The sequence below is a fragment of the Palaemon carinicauda genome, chromosome 12 (assembly GCF_036898095.1).
Source record: "Palaemon carinicauda isolate YSFRI2023 chromosome 12, ASM3689809v2, whole genome shotgun sequence".
Taxonomy (NCBI): Eukaryota; Metazoa; Arthropoda; class Malacostraca; order Decapoda; family Palaemonidae; genus Palaemon; species Palaemon carinicauda.
The window spans coordinates 140,930,138-140,947,704 of record NC_090736.1 but is presented as its reverse complement, the minus strand read 5'-3'; the positions used below and the strand labels follow the sequence as shown (position 1 = coordinate 140,947,704).

The following is a 17,567-nucleotide window of genomic DNA, read 5'->3' as shown; positions in this document are numbered from 1 at the left end:
CTTCGTCAATAAACAGGTTATTTGACCAAAGGAAAAAACTGAAAGGACTAAGAAATTGAAAATTAACAAGTTCCTTTAAATTAGTATTTAAAACACTTCAGTTTGAAAGAAGAATGAACAAAACGTCAAAATCGATTTACTCTTTCTGCAAAGTGAAACCGTGATTCTCTCTTTCTCTATCGTAACGATAGAGCGCAAACTGCGTAGCATAAATAAACCAAACGTTAGTTCATCTTTGAAAAAACAGCACGAAGACTATTCAAAGAATATCTTTCTTAAAATATTTTCTAAAAAATATTCATTTCATAACTCTTACAGAGCAAATGATTTAAACTTAACGAAAATAAAAGTTGAATGGGCTCAACGTTGTTTAACTTCGGTTTCCAAGTTAGGACCGCCTACATCTCGGACTAGGGGAGGAATAGGTAAAGGCCGCATATAAACAAAACATAAAATTTATCTTGATGTTTAGTATAAATGGAAAGCTAATCGAAGAGGCCTAATAAGGCGGGTGAGATATAAAATATATAGAGGAAAATCTATAATTATCAACAATAATTTATAACGTGATAAAATAATTACTAAAAGCCTAAAACACACATCCGTACACTGAGGGAAGGGTCGGCCATCTTTACTCTATGGAAAAACCAGAGATAAAAAAGCAAGGGCAAAACACTTTTACTCTCCTTTCAAAAGCATTTCTTTTGAAGATAGTATTGAATAATCCAACACGGCGAAAGCAATAAAACCAAAACCAAGTACTTCACCAATTCGGTAGAAAACGAGGTCATAAAGCGAGTGGAATCGACTTGTCGATGAAACCGACAGAGAAGAACTGGACCTGTTTACATGTATATGCGGTATCTGGCCGATAGTCGGCGCTGGTGGGCACACCCGCAACCTTCATGGCGATCGCTCGCGAGTTTTTGGAATCTGTCGAGCCGTCGGAGACGTCAGCTATTATATATTCACCGGCTAAGTTTAATATTTAAAAATGGAAAATTATTTACAATAATAATATTGGATAATAGACATAGATTTTCAGTAAGACAGTGATGTGGAATCTGAAAGGGAAATATGTTATTTTGATTATAAAATAAATTTTTGAATATACTTACCCGGTGATTATATAGCTGCAACTCTGTTGCTCGACAGACAACTCTACGGAAAAACTCGCCAGCGATCGCTACACATGTTGCGGGTGTGCCCAACAGCGCCATCTGTCGACCAGATACCCAGCTCTCAATGTAAACAAAGACTCAATTTTCTCCTCGTCCCACTGCGTCTCTATTGGGGAGGAAGGGAGGGTCATTTAATTTATAATCACCGGGTAAGTATATGCAAAAATTTATTTTATAATCAAAATAACATTTTTCAATATTTAACTTAGCCGGTGATTATATAGCTGATTCACACCCAGGATGGTGGGTAGAGACCAGTAATATATGTTTACACTTTTATGAGCTAAGAGTTTTTTATTTAATTTTAGAAGTTATCCAAATAACAAAAACAAAATAAATAGGTACCTGGTAAGGAAGTCGACTTGAACAATTACTCTGCCTTTTAAGTACGTCTTCCTTACGGAGCCCCTAGGATCTGAAGTATCAAGGGTTGCAACCCATACAACAGGACCTCATCAAACCCCTAATCTAGGCGCTCTCAAGAAATGACTTTGACCACCCGCCAAATCAACCAGGATGCGAAAGGCTTCTTAGCCTTCCGGACAACCCATAAAAAAACAACATTTCAAGAGACAGATTAAAAGGATAAGGAATTAGGGAATTGTAGTGGTTGAGCCCTCACCCACTACTGCACTCGCTGCTACGAATGGTCCCAGTGTGTAGCAGTTCTTGTAAAGAGACTGGACATCTTTCAAGTAAAATGACGCGAACACTGACTTGCTTCTCCAATAGGTTGCGTCCATTATACTTTGCAGAGATATATTTTGCTTAAAGGCCACGGAAGTTGTTACAGCTCTAACTTCGTGCGTCTTCACCTTAAGCAAAGTTCGGTCTTCCTCACTCAGATGTGAATGAGCTTCTCGTATTAACAATCTGATAAAGTCTGACCAAGCATTCTTGACATAGGCAAGGATGGTTTCTTAACTGAACACCATAAAGCTTCAGATTGGCCTTGTAAAGGTTTAGTACGCTTTAAATAGAACTTAAGAGCTCTAACAGGGCATAAGACTCTTTCTAGTTCATTGCCTACGATCTCCGATAAGCTGGGGATATCGAAAGATTTAGGCCAAGGCCGAGAAGGCAGCTCATTTTTGGCTAGAAAACCAAGTTGTAGCGAACAAGTGGCTTTTTCTGACGAAAATCCGATGTTCTTGCTGAAGGCATGAATCTCACTGACTCTTTTAGCCGAGGCTAAGCATACCAGGAAAAGAGTCTTTAAGGTGAGATCTTTCAGGGAGGCTGATTGTAACGGTTCCAACCTGTCTGACATGAAGAATCTTAGTACCACGTCTAAATTCCATCCAGGGGTAGCCAAACGACGCTCCTTGGTGGTCTCAAAAGACTTAAGGAGGTCTTGCAGATCTTTATGTTTGGAAAGATCTAAGCCTCTATGCCGGAAGACCGATGCCAACATGCTTCTGTAGCCCTTGATAGTGGGAGCTGAAAGGGATCGTCCTTTTCTCAGGTATAAGAGAAAAACAGCTATTTGAGCTACAGAGGTACTGGTCGAGGATACAGAAACTGACTTGCACCAGTCTCGGAAGACTTCCCACTTCGATTGGTAGACTCTAATGGAAGACGCTCTCCTTGCTCTAGCAATCGCACTGGCTGCTTCCTTCGAAAAGCCTCTAGCTCTCGAGAGTCTTTCGATAGTCTGAAGGCAGTCAGACGAAGAGCGTGGAGGCTTTGGAGTACCTTCTTTACGTGTGGCTGACGTAGAAGGTCTACCCTTAGAGGAAGACTACTGGGAACGTCTACTAACCATCGAAGTATCTCGGTGAACCATTCTCTCGCGGGCCAGAGGGAAGCAACTAACGTCAACCTTGTCCCTTCGTGAGAGGCGAACTTCTGCAGTACCTTGTTGACACTCTTGAACGGTGGGAATGCGTAGAGATCCAGATGTGACCAATCTAGGAGGAAAGTATCTATATGTATTGCTGCTGGGTCCGGGACTGGAGAGCAATAGATTGGAAGCCTCTTGGTCAGCGAGGTTGCAAAGAGATCTATGGATGGTTTTACCCCAAGTGGCCCAAAGTTTCTTGCACACATCCTTGTGGAGGGTCCATTCGGTTGGAATTACTTGCCCTTTACGACTGAGACAATCTGCTATGACGTTCAAGTCGCCTTGGATGAACCTCGTTACTAGGGAGATGTCTTGACCTTTTGACCAGATGAGTAGGTCCCTGCGATCTCGTACAACGTCAGTGAGTGGGTACCTCCTTGTTTGGAGATGTACGCCAAGGCAGTGGTGATGTCCGAGTTAATTTCCACCACTTTGCCTCGAAGGAGAGACTTGAAGCTTTTCAAGGCCAGATGTACTGCCAACAGCTCCTTGCAGTTGATATGCATGCTCCTCTGACTCGAGTTCCACAGTCCTGAGCATTCCCGACCGTCTAGTGTCGCGCCCCAGCCCACGTCCGATGCGTCCGAGAAGAGAACGTGGTTGGGAGTCTGAACAGCCAGGGGAAGACCCTCTCTTAGGTTGATATTGTCCTTCCACCAAGTCAGACAAGATTTATCTTTTCGGAAACCGGGATCGAGACCGCTTCTAGCGTCTTGTCCTTTTTCCAGTGAAAAGCTAGATGGTATTGAAGAGGACGGAGGCGTAGTCTTCCTAGTGACACAAAATGTTCCACGGATGACAGCGTCCCTACCAGACTCATCCACAGCCTGACTGAGCAGCGTTCCTTCTTCAGCATCTTCTGGATGGATAGCAGGGCTTGATCTATTCTGGGGGCTGATCGTCTTGTTGTTCAGCAACGTCCTCATCCGAAAACTGATGAGGAAACGGCAACGGAGTGGGCAACGTCTGGCTCGCTGAGTCCGGTCGCACTGGTGCATGCGTGACGGAGCCGGACACAACATCATGGAACTGCTGCACAGTCTGTGAACTGTCAACAACCATGGGTGCGCGAGGAAGCACAGCGTCAACCCGAGACTGTCTAGACCGTCTGGGTTGTGCAGTCAACACCCTACCGGGTTGCTGAGGTTGACGCACTGCGTCAAAACAAGTCACCTCTGCTGGTTGTTGAACGTCCTGAACGTCAACAACCACCTCCGAGCGTCGCTTAACGTCAACGTGCGGCTGGCAACCCACACTGGGTCGCATCGGTGGAGGAACCACCTCAACTGGCAGACGCGAGTAGGTTACCTCAGCGTCAACAGGGCGCACAACCGACCGGTTGGAAGGTTGTTGGCCAGAAGGTTCGGTAGCAACCTTCTCCGCATTAAAGTCCTCTATCAAGGACGCAAGCTTGGACTGCATGTCTTGCAGCAAAGCCCATTTAGGGTCTACGGGAGCAGGTGCGGCAACAGACGGGGTTAGCGACTGAGGAGGTACCGCTTACCATCCCTGAAAGCCTTGTTATGCATGACATAATTGTACAGCAAAACTTCAAAGGCTCGAAAACAGCTGTGAGGTTGACCTGTAAAAAACTTGGAGCGTCTCCTGGCCAGGCGCCAGGGAGAGTCTACGAGAATTGAGAAGTCTATCTGGGCAGAGGCATGAACTCCCAAGCCGAGAACTTCTCTCGTGTCATATCAGACTCTCGCTCTATAAACCAGTTTAAAAGAAGGGAAAGCAAAGGCTGTATCCCCCAAACTCCTCCTGGTGAAAAACCAGTCGCCTAGCCAACGTAAAGCTCTCTAGGAGAGCGAGAGAGCACTAGCTTAAAAACAACGGCTTCGAAGTAGCTAGGCCTAGTGTAAGCTCTGACGTTTAGGCGAACGAGGAGCAGCAGTTACAAAAAGATCCGGACAAAGATCCTTAAAAAAAATCATCATGATTTAATTAAAGTCCATAGGGGGCTAAGCAGCTTTAGGCTCCTCTCCATCTGACAGAGTCCTCAAGGGAATATCAGTAGGAGGGGGAACAGCAACTTCCTCATCTACAGGAACCTTGTCCGATAAAAGCTGAGTCTCAAGCAAGGGAGAGACCTACCGTGGTGGCAATGCTTTACAAGCAGTCCACACTCACTGGTGCATTAGTAGCGGACCAGAACGCAACGTCATGTAACTGCTTGACAGTCTGTGAACTGTCAACCACAACAGGTGCGTGAGGACGCACAGCGTCCACTCGAGACTGCTTTGACTGCCTAGACTGAGCAGTCAAAACAACTCTAGAATGCGGAGGTTGACGCACAACATCAAAACAAGTCAACTCCGATTGTTAGTGAACGTCTTGAACGTCAACAGGAGCATCAGCAAGTGGCCTAACGTCCAAATGCGGCTGAAAAACCGCACGAGACCGCATCGAGTGTGGTTCTCAACAACCTGACTGACGTGACTAAGCTACGCCAACGTCAACAGTAAGCACAAAGGAACGTTAGGTTGGCTGAAAGCCAGGATATCGATGAGATAAACGGCTAGACTTCAACGGACTAATCGGCAGAATAGTCTTCCATAAGGGAGGCAAGCATATACTGCATGTCTTGCCATACAACCCATTAAGGATCAACGGAAATGGTTGTGGTAAGAGACGAGGGTAACGTCTGTGACCGCAACACTTTGCCAACAAAAAAAGACTCTCGGAGTCTGTGTTACGCTTTTGTTAGGCGGCGAGCAGTTATCCGATGACTGCATGGGGTCAGAGCTGTCCTAATGGTTGTAATCAGGACGCTGGACCTGTCCTGAAAGGACTGACTTTTGCTTAAGGGCTTCGAAACCTTGTGACAGGTTTCTTATGCGAAAAGCCTTCGGATGACGAGGAGAAACAACGTCTCTCTCGTCTTATGGTAGGGGAGATCTTGGTAAGATACACCCGATACCATAGAGGGAAAACGTCTGTTCGTTGATCAAGGCCTCTCGAACCCATAAGTCGTTTGACATTACTTCTCCCCTGGGCTTGGGAGCATGCAAGAGGTCCCGGACTAGGTGAACGACAGGCACGAACAGACAAACCCTCGGACGCAACACTGTAACACTTTGTGCATATCACTTTATCACTTCGATTTTCTGTTTTGCACTTATTTCACTGAAATCGAAACTTTTACTGATTTCTACCTGAAACACGCAATTCTAACCTTCATTAAAAGGTAGTAATTGCGAAATCAGTTGTATAATGCAAGCTCATTAATACCAGCAAAAAACAGAAAACATTTTAAGATAAAAAAAATCAGTGGCTGGGAAAGAGACTAAACACTAGTTCATATAACTACGTTTTCAATCTCTCACCGCACATAGCCTGGGGACGAGAATAAAAAACTAAAAACGTTTTATCCTTCCTCCCCGTACAGCGACTAGGGACGAGAGTAACTCGAGAACAACGTTACCCGTTTGAACGGAACGTTTTCTCTCCTCTCTCTCCCTCCGTCTCTATCTCTCTCTCTCTTTCTCTCTTGATTTCGCACCTAAGAGAAGAGCCCAATTATATTTCGTCAAAAAAACATGTTATTTGACTAAAGGAAAAAACTGAAAGGTTTTTCAAATAAAAAGTTCCTTTAAAATAGAATTTAAAACATTCAAGCTAAGAAAGAATGAACAAAACGTCAGAATCGATTTACTCTTACTGCAAAGTGAAACCGTGATACACTCTCTCTCTATCGTAACGATAGAGCGCATGTTGAACGTCCTGAACGTCAACAACTGCGTAGCATAAATAAACTAAACGTTAGTTCATCTTTGAAAACAGTACGAAGACTATCAAAGAAATTCTTTCATAAAATATTACATTTAAAAAGTTTTAAATCCTTAGCTCTTTAAAAGCTAATTACGATATAAAGGGCTCAACGTTGATTAACTTCGGTTTCCAAGTTAGGACCGCCTATCTCAGGAAAGGTCGCATATAAACAAAACATTAAAATTTATTTTTATATGTTTATAATAAATGGAAAGTTAATCGAAGAGGCCTAATAAAGGCGGAGAGATATAAAATATATAGAGGAAAATCTATAACGTGATAAGATAATTACTAAAAGCCTAAACACACTTCCGTCTAAGGGAAGGGTCGGCCATTTAAAAGTGAAAGAAAGTCCATACTCTCTTTGTCACCATAATTAAATCTATCCAAAACGAGTTCAAGATTTAAGATGAAGATAAAACACCTGCATAGCGAAAGCTCAAAACTAGAATATAGTACTTCACCAAATAGATGTGAAAAACTCCAGTTTAGCAACAGCGAGTAAAGTACGTCTTGTCGACACCTCGACAGAGAGAAAATTGAGTCTTTGTTTACATTGAGAGCTGGGTATCTGGTCGACAGATGGCGCTGTTGGGCACACCCGCAACCTGTGTAGCGATCGCTGGCGAGTTTTTCCGTAGAGTTGTCTGTCGAGCAACAGAGTTGCAGCTATATAATCACCGGCTAAGTTAAATATTGAAAAATTTTGCCTTTAAGCACAAGTTCCCGGGGGAACGCCAGTCTTTAAAATCATTATACACTTCATGTCCAAGAACATGTGGCACAAGTGTAAGAATCTATGTCACTTCACCTTAATGAATAACAGTCTACGTATTAGTGACACTAAGTGTCCTTTAAAATCACTATGTATCGCACTAGGGTCAACACAGGCACCAGTTTGAGTTAAAGTCCCGAAAAAACTCACTGTTCTACGCAGAACTAAACAGCCTGTTTCATCACACTACCTGGTGCTACCACGAATCGTTTTATTTCGTGCACCAGCTTCGCATAGTGTTTGAAGAATACTCTAGGTGACCTCCAGCCTGTGAAGGATCAGAGGCTTTCAAAATCCCTTCCTTGGAAAAAGTTCAGGGAAGAGGCGACTTTCCTAGGATCATGACCTGCTGGTGTACTGTCAGGATCCGCTCTGCGAATAAAGTAGGTGATTTTCGCTCTTAGTTGTTTTAGTGACAGGTCACTACCCGAAGTTTCTCCTTTGAAGAGTTGTCCTCCGCCAAAGTCTTTAGTTCTTTGAAGATAGACCTTAAGGCTCTCCACTGGGCATAGAGAGACATCTTCCTTCAGTGGGCAGATTCTCCAAGGGCCCCATCTTTTGGTGGGAAGTTCATTTTTAGCAAGAAACGTGGGGTCGGGGAAGAGGGTAAGTTCCCCGTGTCAGCGAACTGTATCTGGCCCTCTTCTATTTCACTGACTCGGGCTCCCGAGGCGAGAGCAAAAAGGAAGATCACTTTTGGAGTCAAGTCTTTCAGAGGGCAAGATTCGTTGTCCAGGTTAGAGGCAAAATGGAGCACCTTATCCAGGGACCAGGTGATGGGTCTCGGTGGAGGTGCTGGACGGAGTCTAGCGCACGCCTTCGAGAGTTTATTGAAGATTTCGCTGGATAAATCTATTTGGAAGGCGTACAGAAGTGGTCTAGTCAAGTCCGATTTGCAGGTGGAAATCGTATTGGCTGCTAAGCCTTGTCCATGAAGGTGAATAAAGAAGGACATGCAGAAATCTATAGAGATTTCCGTAGGGTTTTTCGCCTTGACGAAGGATACCCACTTCTTCCAGGATGATTCATATTGCCTTCTGGTAGACTTTGTTTTGTATTCCTCTAGGAAGTCTAAACTTTTCTTCAAGATCCCAAACCTTTTCTTCACGGCTAGGGAGAGAAAATCATGAGATGAAGGTCTTTGACTTTCTTTGATGAAGCGAAGACAGTCAACTTCTGCACCTATTGGGAGAGAACTGGGCCCAGCAAGGGATCAGCTTGAGCTGTAGCTCCAGGACTAGGGGGAACCAGTTGCTCCGGGGCCACTTGGGAGCCACTAGGGCTGCTGTCCCTTTGAAGGTTCTTAGTTTGGAGAAGACTTTCAGCAGAAGGTTGGGTGTAGGGAACAGGTAAATCTTGGACCATCTGTCCCAAAGCGGAAGCAGTGGACGCCATGTCCACTGCTTCCACTTTGGGGTCCTCGTAAAGGGCCACATATCAAGGAAGTTGCTTGTTGTCGCTCGTCGCGAAGAGGTCGATCTGTAGTTCCGGGACTTGACGAGAGATGAAGGAAAATGATCTTGCGTCAAGGGACCATTCCGATTCTATGGGGCTTGTCCTTGATAGAGCGTCCGCCATCACGTTGCGGAATCCTTGTAGGTGAACTGCAGATAGGTGCCATTTCTTCCTGTCCGCCAGGCGGAAGAAGGGTAATAGCACCTGGTTTATGTGGGGCGATCTCGAGCCCTGACGGTTGAGACATCTGACTACTACTGAGCTGTCCAGAGTTAGACGGATGTGTATCGAGGGACACGGGGATAATTTCTTCGGGGTGAGAAGAACCGTCATGGCCTCCAAGATGGTGATGTGAAACATCTTGAATAGGGGAGACCATGTTCCTTGAACTTGCCGTTGATGGGAGTGACCCCCCCCAACCCTCCAGAGAAGCGTCCATGTGGATGTTGATCGATGGAGGCGGAGGTTGGAGAGGGATGGATCTTTTCAAGGTCCTTGCTTCTGACCACGATCTTAGAAGGGAGCGAAGCCTGTTCGGTAGGGTCTCTTGAGATCTCTTCGAGCGATGGATGCGTTTCGTCTCCAGACTCCTGATGCATCCTTTAGCTGTGCTCATAGCACTGGGTTTGTCACTGAGGCGAACTGTAGGGAGCTGAGTACTTGCTCCTGCTGTCGTCTTGAGATCTGTTTGGATTTGAGAAGTCTTCTGACAGATCCAGGTATTTCTTTCCTTTTCTTCAGCGGGATGGAAAGGCGGTGTGACTGAAGATCCCAATGGATTCCTAACCATTGGAACTTCTGAGCTTGAGCGAGGCGAGACTTCTTGGTGTTTATTTTGAAACCCAGATGTTCCAGGAACTGGGTTACTTTGTTGCAAGCTCTCAAACATTCTTCTGGCGATGTCAACCAGACCAGCCAGTCGTCGAGGTAGGCTATCACTTGGACGCCCTGAAGGCGTAGCTGGTGGACGATTGTGTCTGCTAGCTTGGCGAAGATTCTCGGAGCCACGTTGAGCCCGAAGGGCATGGCTCTGAAGGCGTAGCCTCTTCTTTGGAGCCGGAATCCTAGGTAGGAGGAAGCGTGGTGGTTCATTGGGATGTGCCAGTAGGCGTCCGCCAGGTCTATTGAAACCGTGTAGGCCTTGTGAGGCAGTAGGGCTCTTATTTGTTGAAGGGTCAGCATCTTGAATTTGTTGTTCGCAATGAACTTTTTGAGGGGGACAAGTCGAAAATGACTCTGAGTCCTTCTTTGGAACACAAAATAGTCTTCCTTGGAACCTAGTGGACTTTACCCTCTTAATCACCTTCTTGTTCAAGAGTTCTAGGACATATTCTTCCAAGATGGGGGTTGAAGGCTGGAAGAAATTGGTTGAAGGTTGGCAGTGGTTGCGTCCAGCTCCAACCTAGTCCCTTTTTGATGATGCTGTGTGCCTAAGGATCGAAGGTCCAACGATCCTGAAAGTGGCAGTGTCTTCCTCCCACCGGAAGCACTTCATTGCTTCTAGTTTCCCGAGGGTTTGCCACCTCGGCCGCTAGCTCCCCTTCCTCCTCTACCCCTGGAGGGGCGGCAAGAGGAGTCTCTGCTGGAGCCTCTACCTCTGGGACGAAAGGTAGCAGATGGTTGTTCATAGGCAGGGATGAAGACCGGTGATTGGGACACCACCGGCTGGGGGACCAGCTGAAAGGTCTTTTGTGGTTGTGCAACCACTTGGGGAGTAGCGGGAGCTGGAAGCTGGCGTTTGGGTTGACGCTGCTGGGGTCGTGGTTTGGAGGATTTCCTCTTAGGCTGAGGGCCTTCTTCCCGAGAGGATTTCCTTTTGCTGGACATGCCCCACTTGTTGAGAAGGTTCCGGTTCTCAGAGGCGGCTTTGTCCACGATCTCTTTCACCAGAGCCGTTGGGAAGAGATGCTTGCCCCAGATGTTGGAGGTGATTAGCTTCCGGGGTTCGTGTTTCACTGCGCGTTGGCTAACACGAATTCCCTGCAGGCTCTCCGGGCCTTGATGAAGCTATACAAGTCCTTCATCACGATCACTAGGCGAGTCTTCGCGAGAACCATATACAAATCTGGGACCCTAACGTCCCCGGCCATGACCTCAAGCTGAATTTGATGAGACAGGGGAGGCGGCTAGTCTCTCCTTGGTCTCCTGCTCCCGACGAAGGTGGTGGTCATTCAACTTTGGAAGATCCTCATTGAATTGACAGCCAGCCGCGTCAGGTTCCAGTTTCCCGACCGTGAAAGTGAACTGGATATCTTTCCAGAATGTCGTCGGGGGGAAGGGCGAGGGAGAGAGGCCTACACTCCTCCAGGGTAGGGCAGGGCTTTCCTTCCTCCACCACCTTCATGACCGCATGGAAGACCTTTTCAACAAAGCGAAAGGTCGCAGTAGAGGGAGTAAGAAAGGACGGGTGCTTCTTGCTCAACGCCGGCATTTTAGAGTTGGTAAAACCACGACTCTCAAGACACTCTGCCAGCATGGCTTAGGCTTTCGAGTGATCGAACACGATAACTTCTTTGGTTTCGGTCTCTTCCTTGGAGGCCGGTTCGGACCTGAGCCGGACGTCACAGTCCGGGTAATCCTCAAAGTTGGGGAAGAACTCCACTTCTTCAAGGATGGACCTAAGCCGATCATTAATGAAGATTTTGCCAATTGTAATTGGCATATGCTAGGCGTACCTCCAAGGGTTAGACTCCGAGCAGGAGGGAAGATCCTTAATAGAGATCTTCTTTGGTAGTTTCATACCTAAAAGATGAACTTTGAGCTCCTCTTGGTTCTTACGGAGCTTTTCGTCCATCAGTGCCACCAATACCCGGATGGCGTCTTGGGTGGCGGGCAGCAGGGGTTCCGAGGCGGCGGAGGTAGAGGGGACTGGCTCCTCGACCACAACAGGGGTTACTGGAGGTGTTTGGGCGACCTCGCCCTCCGAATCAGGGAACTCCACCTGGTCGTCTTCTTCCTCCAGATCCTCACCCATGAGGGTCCTCTCGGTGTTGTCGGAGACTTCCGACATCATCTCCACCTCGTCGAGATGACACTTTCGGAGTGAAGCCGAAATGTCGGGTTCAACTACTAGCTGGACGCAGGGAATCTGATCCTGGGGAATCACAGAATCCAACAGAGCTTTAGGGAAAAGCAAGGCCCTCATCTTCTCGTTGGGGAGATAAGGCCCGGTGGTGTTCTTCTGGAAACCGCGCACCCACTTGCGCAGTTTCTCTCCAGCGTTGTCCCTGGCCTCCGCGGACGGAGGGTTGTCGAACGCCTCATCAAGAAGGCCTTTGCAGGTTGAACAGCACTGTGGATCCCAATACTTGAGAATGCCCTTTTTTTCTGCACGGGCGGCGTGGGTCCGGCACGCCTTATGCCCGTAGAAGTCCGGGCGGCGAACTCCGCAGAAGGAGCTCCCACACTTCACGTTCTCCTCTTGTAAAAGAAAGAGATCATGAGTACATGGAAGACATAGTTATGGCTTACATTACTCTTAAGATTAAGATTCACTAATCTGTAGAATTGGTTTTAATGTGAGTTCAGGATAGGTGAGCTAGAAAGGAAGTAGGAAGACACATACTTGTGAGTCCCGTCCAGCCAGTTACTGTGACCTTTTCTGCAGTCAATTCCTTAGGACCTGAGGTTCTAAGGGAGGGAATGGTATCCTTATGGGCGAGCCAAAATTAGGCTTCCTTATAAAGGAATTGTCTACAGAGTGGAGAGGGTCTGAAATCGTTCAGAACCTAGAGAAAAGAAGGGGGAAAATAGGATAAAACCCCCTTATATTGGGTAGGTCCCGGCAAGAGAGTGCACTGAGAAGCACAGAGTATGCTGGAAATATTGTACTGTACAACCGTACACCCCAGCCACTGTTTTTAAGGTATGAAATACAAAAGAAAAAGCAGTCAGGCTATCCGGCTGTATTAGATCGACTGCCGGCACGGGGCTGGCAGCCGGAGGGAGGGGCGTTTGTCCATGGAAGCCGCAGAAGTGTCCGGCGGCAAGCCGGAGGTCGGTCCGGCGGGGTGAATCCATCTAAGGCTACACACTGAGCAGCAGAGAGGTAGGAGACACCTAGAAGGGCGACCGTCGGCACGGCGGAAGGTCGCCGGCAGGGCGGCGGCTTCCGACAGCCGGCGCTGGTGAACCTTGCTGGGTACATAAGATGGAGGGTTGTCTGAGATGTCGGCGGCAGCGGCGGCGGCCCCCGCCAGGCTGCCGCCTTAGGTAATCCTCAGATAGGAACATCCTATGAAGTAGGAAGGTCGCATGGGGTGTCGGCGGCTAGCGCCGGCAGGCGGAGGCAGCAGTGGACCGGCACCAAGATAGAAGAGAGAAAGATAAGGAGGGAGTGGGGAAGGGTAATGTCCGATACCCGACCTGCTTCCCTCCGGAAGGAGTGCTCTCATGATAGGAAGGGATACGCCTATCATCCGGCGGCACGGGGGCGGCAGACGGTTGGATGCCTATGGTAATCCAAGGGAGGATCAGAGGACACTCAAAAGGGAGAGGGAGATCTTCCGCCGGCACTACCCTATAGTTCGACTATGAGGAGGAAGTGTAGCAGAGCGGCCAGCCAAGCAGAAGAGCACAGCTTAACCTACAACTCTCCTCAAGGGAGGAATTGTAGGACAGCAGACAGGGGTGTGAAGGCAAGCCAACACAAAGGGATAGAGTGGGGAGGGGGTTTGGGGTCTGAGGGAGCAGAAGGGGTTGCAACCCTAAAGCTCCCAAGGGGTGGGGGGAATCTGTTAGAAACGCTCTCCAACACTAGGGTAGGTTAGCTCAGAGTAGGCACAGCACTGGTGTACTGTCCTAAACTATAATAAAACAGAATCCCCCAAAGCCTAACCTAAACCAGGAGTCTTTTAGATTAGGGAGGGCTGGGAAGGCATATCGCTAGGCTACAGGGAGGAAGGGACGTGTCCCAACCAAGAGCAGTCTAGGGGGAAGGGCAGAGTCCTTCCACCTTCAGTCTCAGTCGATACCTAAAGGGAAATGTGTTCCCTAAGGGTGGACTGGGATGAACGATAGGTACTCTGGGGTTCTGTCTGAGGTCCCCCCATATACTATGGTAGGGAAGAGGGAAGAACGATCTAGCCTAACCTACCCGAAAATTATTCCGGGTAAGGGGGCTAAGATATAGCAAAGCTACCCAGAGGGAGGTTACCCGAAGGTAACAGGGGAGATAAGGAAGCATACAAGGGCCCCAACGTTGGGTTAGGGGAGTGTGACATGGATGGACCAGGCACGGTCCCTTGTATGGTCCCTAGAAGGCGAAAGAACACGTGCAACACTGAATCTTGTATATGTTTAAAAATGCCTATATCTTCATTAACATTAACACTAGAAACGGGTAGTTTGTAGCGCTACGGCCAAGTGTCCTAATTTGCTTATTATCGCTCCGACTGTTATCTAGTATAGAATAAAAAAAGTTTGGAAATGGTCTACGGATCTTAAATGTGTGCTTAAACGCACACTTTTGTATTTTGCCGAACACCCTAAATTACCTGAAAATTTGTGGCTCGAGTTCTTACTCCGGCCACAAATCTTCTCGCTCCCGTAGTAGGTAAGGGGGGGGGGGTCCGGGAGGGCGAAGCCCCCTGGGTAATGATACGGCTTTTAGCATAGGTTAGGTGGGTTTTTCAAGTTAGCTTCTCCCGCCAAAATAGTTTTTAGAACGACGGCCACAGTTCAGAATATTCCAGTTTTCTACGAACTCGATTTTAGAATGACGGACACAGTCCACCCCACTTTATAATATTCCCATTTTCTATGAATGAAAACGGATCTGGCCGTCACCCTACAGAGGCTCCCTAGAAAAACTTATTATGTCATGCAGAAGTAAACATGAACACTAGGCTGCGGCCTAGGCTAGGTTAGAAGTCTAGTATGGGGTCGGCTAATTAAGAACGCAGAAGAATACCATCGGCATAATATAACTAATTCCTAGCAATGAACACTAAATAACTAATGATATCTAATTAGTTATAAGGCCGGGAAGGCTGCTCTGGCTAACTATATAAAACATGCGAGGCGAACAGCGGCGTCATAAAATGGCGCCTCCGGGCAAGGCACAGCTCTGCCACAAAACACAAGATTTAAGCGTAAAAAATCGTTACTTTATGGCCAGAGCTTATTTAAACAATACAAGAATCTGGTACTCAACTTTCCAGAAGAAGGCGAGGCCGAAGGTTGCGACATGGCGAAGGATGCAAAAGATAATTGGCGATCACTGGGAAAAACCAACCAATGTAGGAAGCTACAGGCTTAGGAATGGGGACGGACGTGACGTCACACAGTATGGCAGACCGTTTGTTTACGTTGCGAGTACCGTAACAGTAACGAAGGAGGGTAACTTTGGAACGGCTCCTCAGTTACCTCGCCACCTTTCCCCCTCGAAGCGTAAACGCTCTGTGGGGTACAGATAGCCATGTGGCGTGTTAATGCATGCGTCGCCTGTTGATATACAATATCCTAGAGGGAAACCTTTAGGGTACTCGCACCAGAAGTTAGAATTCTGTGAAACCTTTAGTTTAATTCTCTGGGAATATCTACTGTAGTTATATATACCCTAAGGAAGCTACTGAAGGAACCTTCCATCAGGATGACATGGCTTGAGCCCAAAAATTAAATTATATATTAAGCCATAAAAAACAATGAGATGGCGTCATTTTCTTTCGGTTATAGGTAGGGTACCTTAATTCAGATTTAGTCAAAATACTTCTGTAGGTCCTCTGGACCCAGCAGTAACAATTTCGTTTTATATTTCGAAATAAACATAATTTCACATAGAATAGAATGACCCTTCATTACATATTAGACTTGGACTTACGCAGCACATGGGATTTTAGTGCTACGAAGTTATTCCATTTGTAAAATACCTTAGCCTATGACTGCCAACTCAAATCGAAATAGGCTTACCAACATTGCAAACTACATATCTCTCTATATTCTTTATTATGGAAATAAACCTAATGATCCTTCAAAATACCTCATCTGGTATGTCAATCAATTGTACTGTACCGACCTTTGGAAAAACGTAGGATGTATAATTACAGAAAATATCAGAAAGAAGTTGAGGTAGTCTTTCTCCTGCTTTCCTTCAACACCAACGTTAGTGTAATGACACACCCGACTGCGGAACAATACATCTTTTCCAGGAACAACTGGAATGTAGAAAATGTTTTTCCTTGTTAAATCATTATTCAATATTATATTTCTTGTTAATACTATGATATGGATATATAACAAAATAAACTATATTAAATATATGCTCAACTCAGCTGGTTTTACGATAAAAGGAAGGAAATGCTATGAACTACTTTTCTGGCATATTTTCCCCAGAATTTTGGGGGGATTTTTATGTAAGCAAATAAATGCATGGACACCCCTAATTAAGTGCACACATTCATATGTCCTCATACACACATATATACGAAGGTTTCCGAGGATAATGTTCATGTAGCATTTTATGTTTATACCTTTTTAGACATGTTCATATGGCTTTCTTTCTATTGTGTTTTAGATAGCCTTATGTGACCTATCAATAAAAGTGATCAAAATGGACTGTTATTAACTATGATGAGGCTATATGTGACTGCATTTCATAATGACTGAATAGCGTATATGATTTAAATACGAAGAGATTGGAGGAATGCTGAGGCATTCGATGTTGATCTCAGGAACAGAAAACAACGAGGATCGAGTTATTGATTATTATTATTATTATTATTATTATTATTATTATTATTATTATTATTATTATTATTATTATTATTATTACTTGCTAAGCTACAACCCTAGCTGGAAAAGCAGGATGATATAAATGCAAGGGCTCCAATAGGGAAAATAGCTTAATGAGGGAAAGCAATAAGGAAACATAGTACAAGAGAAGTTTAAGAATAACAACATTAACATAAATTTATTATACAAAAACTATAAAAACCTCAAAATAACAAGAGGAAGAGAAATAAGATAGAATAGTGTGCTCGAGTGTACCCAAACAACAGAACTCTATCGTATATGAGACTGGAGATGGGGCTTGGGCGCTGGTCATATGTATATAAGGTCAGTGACTCTAGGGCCTTGTCCTGCTTGATAGGGAAATGTCACTGTCCCTTGTCTCTGCCATTCATGAGTGGCCTTTAAACCTTTAAACTGGAATAATTGACAAAGAGAAAACGCTAATTGAGACGTAAACTTTTTACGAACCTACAAATAGCCTACATATGAGATCATACATGAAGAGGCAATGCTGAGAGTATATTATAACTTTTTAAGTTACTTTACTTACTTTATACTTTAAGGGCTGCTTTTTGGTCCTGTACTGCAGGGGAACCCTACTCTCTACAGGACCTTTCGTAATTAGTTTTATCGTATGCATTACAAGGCATTTAGCTTTTCAAGTATAGTTTTGTTGTTGTTGTTCAACATCTTTACGGAAGGGGTGATATGAGGCCTACATACAGTATATAGGAGCAAAGGGGAAATGTATGAAGAGGAATTTTGTGTAGGTTAATGGAGGACTAATTTTTTGCAGGTAATCATATCA

The 17,567-nt window shown here is 45.7% G+C and overlaps 1 long non-coding RNA gene across 1 annotated transcript in view; it reads right to left on the bottom strand.

Moving 5' to 3' along the window:
• The window catches only part of LOC137650670 (uncharacterized), a 77,115-nt gene extending 60,979 nt beyond the window's left edge, over positions 1 to 16,136 (bottom strand). Inside the window, exon 1 of the long non-coding RNA XR_011046037.1 lies at positions 16,044 to 16,136. This is a non-coding gene — a long non-coding RNA (uncharacterized lncRNA). The remainder of the gene's footprint in view (positions 1 to 16,043) is intronic.
• Positions 16,137 to 17,567: the final 1,431 nt, after the last annotated feature.